An 8,691-nucleotide genomic window follows, 5' to 3' on the forward strand; every position below is an offset into this window, starting at 1 on the left:
TCTCGGTTTCTTCATGAGAATTTTTTTTTTAATAATAAACATAAACTTCACACAATAACACACGCAATCTCTATTCTGTTGCTATGCTACCTTTGGCAGATGAAAGAACATTGGGACATTTATTTGGAGATCGCAAAGTGTAGCAACTTTTGGGGTAATTTCCACCTTGCCACCATGAAACCTTGTGTTTAAAAAAAGCAATATCTTCTTTGTTTGAAAATCTGAAGGAGGGTCGCTTCAAGACATGTAACATTTGGGAAGCACCGACCAAAAGAATACAAAAGATAGAAAGATGGCAACATTGATAACAAGTCACTTAAAAGTCCTTGAAGAATACAATGGGCTTTGTATCATCTGAAAGAATACAAAGTGGAAACAGGGAGCTGAAGCGAGACCTTGAAGTACAATTTGAGACCAAGGTGACTTGACAGATTGTTTTCATTTTCAGTCTTGCCAATTAGAGGCAACATGGGGCCTCTGTGGAACGATTTGTCAAGATGAGTATAGTCCAAGTACTATGTCTTTTGGAGACAAAGACATGTCAATGCTTTCTCTCTGCTCAAATGTTGTTGTGTCTTGCACAACTAACACCACAGCTCATGTCATTTTTACCTGACAATATAAATTCATTCAACTTCCGAGCTGCGGGGTGCCAGAGGCTATTTCGTTTTACCAATCATGTTCTATTTTCTCCACTATTATGGTGGTTCTATGGAATTTCTGATTTGCGCATTTGGATTCTTTGAGCATTCATTCACTCATTTTCCAAACCGCTTATCATCACAAGAGCCATGGGTGCGCTGGAGCCCATTCCAGCCAACTATAAGGGCACCAGGTGGGGGGCACCCTGAATCAGTGGCCAGCCAATTGCAGGCCACAACCATTAACTCACACTCATCATGGGGCAATTTAGAGTTTTCAACCACTCTACCATGCATGTTTTTGGGAATTGGGAGGTATCCAGAGTGCCTAGAGAAAACCCACGCAAGCCTGGGGAGACCATGCAAACTCCACACAGTGAGGAGCGACCGGGAATCGAACGCTCGACCCCAGAATTATGAGGCTGACGTGCTCACCACCTTTCACCAAAAGGTCATTGTCTTTCTTGATAAAACAAAGTATGTAGTATGCCTTGCTGACTTCTGGAAGAGACGCGCTGAAACACCTTCAAGAATGTGCAACTCCAATCAGGCCGAATGGTTCACCGAACTCTCTCCACAGGAAAGGAGTTTCCTGAAAGGTCATGCTTGTCCCGGCCAGACCAAACATTGCCTAATTGCTTTGTTGTTTGTAGGGCCATGCCTGTTTTTGTGTCGCACTTTTCCTTTGTTTAACATTCCCAAGTATATTACCTGCTCCAGTGGCCAAAAAGGTAGGGGAGGCGGAGGAAGGGAAGTCTGCGGAGTGGGACACAGAGAGAGGAAGGGAGAAAATATAAAGGCATGATGTGATGAAGGAAGGCGGGGGGGGGGGGTTCGCCTCCAACTCTACTCTTCCTCTCTCATGCTAAAAATAGCAAAAGTAGGAAGGTGGTGATGGGTGGAACTGAATGAACAGGGGTAATTGGCAAGAGACAAACAGCTGTGGGAGAGTGTATTTTTTAGGTAGATGGCAGGCTGCCATGCAGCTGGACTCTGTCCTTCAGGCTCCGACTCCCTCTTACATTATTACATCGGCTCTTTCTTTCTCTCACACACATAAACTAAGCAGGAAGGCCAATGGTGGGCCCCTGACAAGCTCCAAGAAGCAAAGAATGCGCAAGGGTGAGGCAAGAGAACAGCTGTATAGCGAGTGGAGGGTCTGGTCTTAGTCCATTCACAGAAGAGGTACAGCTGAAGAAAGATGGTGGGAAAACAGTTCAGAGAACCTTTTTTTTAAATTCTAACGCACAAATGTATTACTCGTATTAAATCAAGCCCAGACCATTCTGGTGGACGCCTGACAGATGTTTCGCTCAGCTGTTGTTGCAGACCCATTCTTGCGGAGGTTGTGCCTCTTATTTCTTGGCCAAACAGTCTTAGGAACTCGGGTGGGAAAAAAAATCAATAAGGGCACCCTAGTGAAGAAGGTCCAAATTCTTTAGTTTTGACCAAAACATTCATGTAAAATACACATTTTTGCTGAAGTACATTTTACTACATGCCTAACACTTTAAGGGCTGTGTAAGCCTTAAATTTACAGTGAAGTGAAAACCCATTTTTGTTAACTTAAACCTAAGTTTTAAGACCAAACATGAAGCTCTCGAAGAGAAATGTGGGTGTTCTGCGTATGGGAGAACACCTGCACCACCTGTCTCATAACCAAGCAAAATTTTTGCACACCACAGCCCGAACTTGGGGTTTCCGGTTTTCAGTTTACATACATTGAATTTAAAATGTCATGAAAAGTAGTTTAGCATTTCCACTTCCCAGAATGCTTTTCATGAACTCAGAGTTCGTGAGATCAATGAGTGATGTTTTTTCATACAGTAAATCATAACATATTCACAAAAAGATGATTCATGTTCAATGTAGTCCTATTTTTTTAAATGTACTATAAATTAGTGGCAAAATGTAATACTACCTCGTTTCTTACCTGTATGCCATCTTCAGTGTATGTAGGCTACGAGGGGGACCACAGACACCACAAGCTCGACAGAGGTCCCCTGCATCCAGGTGCATGTACAAACACACTAAAACACACACACACACAGCTAGACTCTATCTGCCGTATAGTCAATAAGCCACACAGAATGGCGCAGTATACACCATATGTATAGTTTCCACCTCCGCAAATGTTAAACTGCAAACAAAAGTATGCAAAAAGGTGGTGTGCTTTACAACGCTGTGTGCAATGACAATAGAGGCCATAAAAGCAATAATTCAATTGAAAATAAAATACAAAGCAACTCACTTAATGTCATGAATCTGATAAAATTAAGTTTTTGGGGGTTTTTTTGTTTACAAAAATTAAGAATATTTCCACTTTTCTTAAATTACTATGAATGATTTTTCTTTTTCTTAATAGAAGAGGAGAAAATGGGAATTTGCACGCTTGTCACGAGTCAACTTTGGTACAGTTCAGTTCTCTCAAAACTAGACTGTGGACTGATAGAAATATTTTGGCTTTCTGTGTACATGAGTGAACTGTAAAATAATACTGAGAAAATGGTCAGGTGTGAAGTTATTCTTTCCATTCATCTGTTGACTTTACTCATATTGTGAGAGTAACCCAATGAGAACTCTCAGTGGGACATTTTAAGATTTTCTTAGTTGTTATGTGGCTGCTTTAGCAAGACATTCCAAGCGGTTCTGATCGGGGTGGACCCATTCATTTGGATAGTTAAAAAAATAAAAAAAATTACATTACTGATGCTGTGTTCTACTATTTCACCCAAACACACACATGCACAAACAAATACTGTGCTTTAAAATTTTAAGTTATTCTACACATGTATGCACATTGAAGCCAATGAGGTTACAGCTGCTAAAATGTTACATTGTCTCACAAGAATAGAATGAAAACAACATTCTTATTTCAAACTGTGTCGCATAGGAATACTTTGGAAAAGTTCCACCCTAAATCCTATATTTTGTAGTATGTTTAGTGTCTGCTAAGCCATTTTAGAACTCACATGACTGAAGTGGGTAGAACAGGGGTGGCCAAGTTAGTCCTCAAGACCCCCTATCCAGTCTGTTTTCCATATCTCCCTCCTCTACCACACCTGAATCAAATGATCAACTCATCAGCAAGCTGTCCAGAAGCTTCATACTGAACCTGATTATTTGATTCAGGTGTGTTGGTGGAGGGGGGACATGGAAAACAGACTGGATAGGGGCTCTGGGGGACCGGACTTGGCCACCCCTGGGGTAGAAAGTCAGTAAACAAACTGGTATAGTGTGTGTGTGCATGTCCTACATTTGTGCATGCCGCATGCACATGCAGCAACATCTAGGTCTGTCATTTTTATAACCAGAAAACAAGAAAAGCCCATAAAATCAACAGAAACAAGCCTGGCAGCGATCATTTCATCACCAATCATGGCAGGTAATGATTACAAACCCATTCCAGTTTATGAAATTGACTGAAAAACTGAATTATACAGAAGAATTGGGTTGAAATCCTTTGTCATTAATATTCGCCCGCGACCCTAATGAGGATAAAGCGGTTCAGAAAATGAGATTAATATCCGTAACTCCTATTCCAGCATGTATTACTTATTCCTGTATATATTACTTTACCCCACTAACTACAGTATTAACATTATTTATGAGTGTACTATTTAAAAGGATTCACTAGGAATGAGATGATTGCTCCAAAGCAGGGAAATGGACAACACATTCATTAAAAGCTCATTTTCTACTTCCCTTCTTCTTGTGAGAAAGTGTTGTCCTCACAGTGGGCCTGAGAGAAGATCATGCGTTCCTCACATTCAGAACCCAAACCACATGCTTGCTTTAGCCCTAATGACATTTGGATGACTCGCATAAAAAGGGCATCCAACTTCCAATTTGAACGAGCGCACAAACAATAGACACGCAGTGAAGAAAAAGGTCAATGTGTGCTTCGCATTTGTAATGTGACACGAATTGTTTTGCTTCCCTTCTTATTTTTTTGTACATTATCTTTTTATGTTTGGCTGTTATGTTTGAAACGAAACTCTTGACTATCTCCCTCTCACACACACTGGCTTGTTATTACTGGAAAGCAACGCCCGTAAGTGGGTATGTGCCATTTCCAACAGTCATATCTCAAACTGGGTTTATAAACGTAAAAAAACACAGACACACACATTTAAGGTTCTCACAACAACCTGTGCTGGCCGGAAAACACAATACTATGGAAACCTTCACTGATCAGGTACCCAAGAAAATCAGCCTCACCCCAAAATCATCCAAGAAAGAGTCTTCGTGTAACCCTAGAGGCTGAGAGAAAAATTCCATTGCACTGACACTCAGATAAAAACCACCTCGGTTCATTTCACGTCTTTAAAGTTGTCAGTGCTGTGTGTTTTCTGAGCCAGTGAATTAAAAATCAAATCTGAAAACATGCAAACTCTACACAGACCTGTAGAGTTGTTAAATGTAAATTTGTATTGGAGTATATGGTAGATTCAATGTTTTAATATAACAATCGGCTAATAACTATTATTCCCTGTCATTATGAATTGAAAAAAAAATAAAGATTTGATTTGGTTGCTTATTTTCAACATGAAACTAATAATAAATCTTCCCCAACTTAAGAAGCCCAACCTATCCATCTAGAAATTCATAAAATGGACAACATAACATTGCACTTCAGCTACACAAATATGACAGTGTTTTAATCCATAAGCACTACTTTGCAACAATCAATGTGACATCTTTGATGCAGTGATTGTAGCAAACGTACAGGCAGCAAATAAACATTGTGAGGACCTATAAAAAGTGAGATAAGACAAAAAAAGAGCAGCAGGAATTATTAGGGCCAAATTTCAGTGATGATGGGATGAGAATAAATCAATTGCCAACAAATTGACATAGCCAGTTTTGAACGAATGGTTTCAATTCAGAGCAAAAAAAGGGGCTAAACTGCGACATTGAACTTAAAAAATTCCAGTGCATTTTTGTTTACGAATGTACAGATGTCCGCCATCCTTGAATACTGGCTGACTTTTGCATACCTGAAGAGTGGCTGATTCTTATTACATATGGACGCGAAGGTGCTTTCAGGAATCTGCCCCTCGTCAGCGCACTGGGTGTACAGTTTCTCTTACTCTGCTGGGATCCGGGGCTGCCAGAACGTGCTCACCTAGGGTCGCTGCAACCAGAGCCTCTCTTTTCCATGCGCAGATGCAACGGTTTGAGGGGACCGGAGGAGAGCAAGCTTATCAGCAGGCAAAACAAGCCCATCTGCTCCGCACCAAGCCTGACAATTAACTGTCGAACGAGGACTGGATTTCTCTGATAACCATTTATTTGTTCCCCCTATATGCCACCCGCCCCCCCGATGCAATTTCACTCTTTCCTCGGCCTGCGGGAGATGTCGACGGAGATGAGCTGCAATCTCATCCGGCATATTGTTCACATGTCACATGTGGCTTGATACAGGCCTTCAGTGAGGGTGCGCTCTTGCGTGCCACCACAACTTTGTGGTCATGTGATCAGCCACCGGCCAACTGATGCCAACCGCTACCGTCCGGCCTTTTCACAGGTCATCAGGTCACCAAAGAGATATTTGGTTTATTGAAAAGACACACTGCTCTCTAGTGGCTATAAGGTAGAATGCATACATTGAAACCAGATTGCTTAAATCAGGGGTCGGGAAACCTTTTTGACAGAGAGAGCCATAAACAATTCATATTTTCAAATGTCATTCTTTGACAGCTACACTCAGAATTTAAAAGTAAAAATGTAGGAAAATAATTGCCTTCTTTTAGTCTTTTCACCACTTTTAAAGTACAAAAGGTCTCTGAATTCTTTTGATAACATTGTTAGGCTGTTGCTAATCAATGGGGATCAATGGGAGTATGCATGAAGAAGAGTCTAGTGGAAAAAAGAAAAAAGAAGGCAACACCACAAGCATCCAAAAGTCTACTTAACTTTTACTTTGGGCATAATGGGGTGGGAGGCCATATGTTTTATTTTATTTTATTTATTTTTTTAAACAAGTCAGTCGGTATCATTATTACAACACGTGTTTATCACACATATTGTATAAAACTTTTGTGACTCAGCTGGTGTGCTGTGTGATTACATTAAAGTAAAAGAAGCTCAGTTCCTTGAAGGCTAGGAAACCCAGTTTCAAAAACTGACACTGAAACAAACTGCACTGTACAAGTGTTTATAGTTGCCTTCTTTTAGTCTTTTCACCACTTTTAATGTAAAAAAGGTCTCTGAATTATTTTGATAACATTGTTAGGCTGTTGCTAATCAATGTGGATCAATGGGAGTATGCGTGAAGAAGTCTAATGAAAAAAAGAAAAAAGGCAACACCACATGCATCCAAAAGTCTACTTAACTTTTACTTTGGGCATAATGAAGTGGGAGGCCATATGTTTTTTTTTTTAAACAAGTCAATCGGTATCATTATTACAACACACTGTACTTTTATCACACATTGTATAAAACTTTTGTGACTCAGCTGGTGTACTGTGTGATTACATTAAAGTAAAAGAAGCTCAGTTCCTGGAAGGCTAGGAAACCAGTTTCAAAAACTGACACTGAAACAAACTGCACTGTACAAGTGTTTATTTTTGATTTGCAAAACATCAGACAAAATAATATTCCATAAACAGCAATTTATAATAGAAAAGAGATCTTTGAGGAAAAAAAGAGACAAAAGATAAAATTGTAATTAAAATAGCATTTAGATGATTTAATTTTTTTTCTGATAACTTCAGCCAAGCGAGACCTATACACGTTAGGCCGTTTGTGGCAAATAGTTTTCATCAGTATGCGCGCATTATATAAGATTACATTAAGTGCTTTTGTTGGTTTAGGCGTTTTAATTGAATGTGGCATAATTTGGCTTCACAATGCAGGATTAGAATTCAATGCCATGTTCAGAAGTACTACATAATAGGTCAGAATCTCTCCCAGTCTCAAATGAAATTGAAGAACATGTCCCTGCAGTCAAAAGGTCATATGGCACACAGCTCAGGGTACAAGTTGCCATGGCAACAATGTTCCTCTTATAAAAAAACAAAACAAAAAATATATTCAGTGTTTACCTGAAGCAGTTTGACATGAGTACAAAAAGTGACCACTTTCTAATGAGTACCACTAATTCCTATTCGGAAGTAGTGGAATGACACTTTGGACCACGCCTGCATTATGTAGTGCAGGGGTCCCCAAATCGGTCCTCGTGGGCAACTGTGGGTGCAGGTTTTTGTTCCAACCGATCCAGCACATACATTTTAACCAATGAGATTTCAGCAGAAAACAAGAAGCACCTGACTGCAATCCACTGGTTGCACTTGTAAGACACCAGATTGGTGAAAAAGAGGTGTCCTCTTTCTGGGTTGGAATGAAAACCTGCAGCCCTTTGTGGAATAGTTTGGAGACCACTGATGTAGTGTCTCTTTAACAACTACATAAATCTAACCAGCATTGCATGTTTTGTGCACCAACAATGTCACCTCTTCTAACTCATTGGACCTCAAATGGGCCACGTATGACAAAGGCAAGGGATTCGAATTCAGGGGAAAGAATACAGAAGTAAATTAATTCATCTTTTGTCCCACACATCCTCTTAAGGCAGGGGTCCGGTCCCCGAGAGCCCCTATCCAGTCTGTTTTCCACACCTCCCTCCTCTAACACACCTGAATCAAATAATCAACTCATCAGCAAGCTGTCCAGAAGCTTGACACCAATCCCGATGATTTGATTCAGGTGTGCTGGTGGAGGGAGGGAGACGTGGAAAACAGACTAGATAGGGCAGGGGTGGCCAAGTCCATTCCAGTCTGTTTTCCATGTCTCCTTCCACCAACACACCTGAATCAAATAATCGGGATCGTTATGAAGTTTCTGGACAGCTTGCTGATGAGTTGATTATTTGATTCAGGTGTGGTAGAAGAGGGAGATATGGAAAAGAGACTGGATAGGGGCTCTGGAGGACCAGACTTGGCCATCCATGCACTACACCATAAGGCGGCTTAGAAGAAAGGACAATATGTACACATATATAGTACCAAGTGGAGCTAACACACCTCTCATTACACCAATTGCATAC

At 40.5% G+C, this 8,691-nt stretch overlaps 1 protein-coding gene across 2 annotated transcripts in view; it reads right to left on the reverse strand.

The window, feature by feature from the left end:
• LOC144076137 (histone deacetylase 7-like) overlaps nucleotides 1-3,710 on the reverse strand; it is a 36,460-nt gene extending 32,750 nt beyond the window's left edge. Inside the window, exons 1-2 of one of the 2 annotated variants that reach the window (XM_077603762.1) lie at nucleotides 3,614-3,710; nucleotides 2,575-2,671 (exon numbers count right to left, since the gene is read on the reverse strand). The gene's annotated coding sequence lies outside the window, so the exon portion shown is untranslated. The remainder of the gene's footprint in view (nucleotides 1-2,574; nucleotides 2,672-3,613) is intronic. The other variant, XM_077603763.1, reaches the window with a different exon arrangement.
• Nucleotides 3,711-8,691: the final 4,981 nt, after the last annotated feature.

The sequence above is a fragment of the Stigmatopora argus genome, chromosome 6, assembly GCF_051989625.1.
Source record: "Stigmatopora argus isolate UIUO_Sarg chromosome 6, RoL_Sarg_1.0, whole genome shotgun sequence".
Taxonomy (NCBI): domain Eukaryota; kingdom Metazoa; phylum Chordata; class Actinopteri; order Syngnathiformes; family Syngnathidae; genus Stigmatopora; species Stigmatopora argus.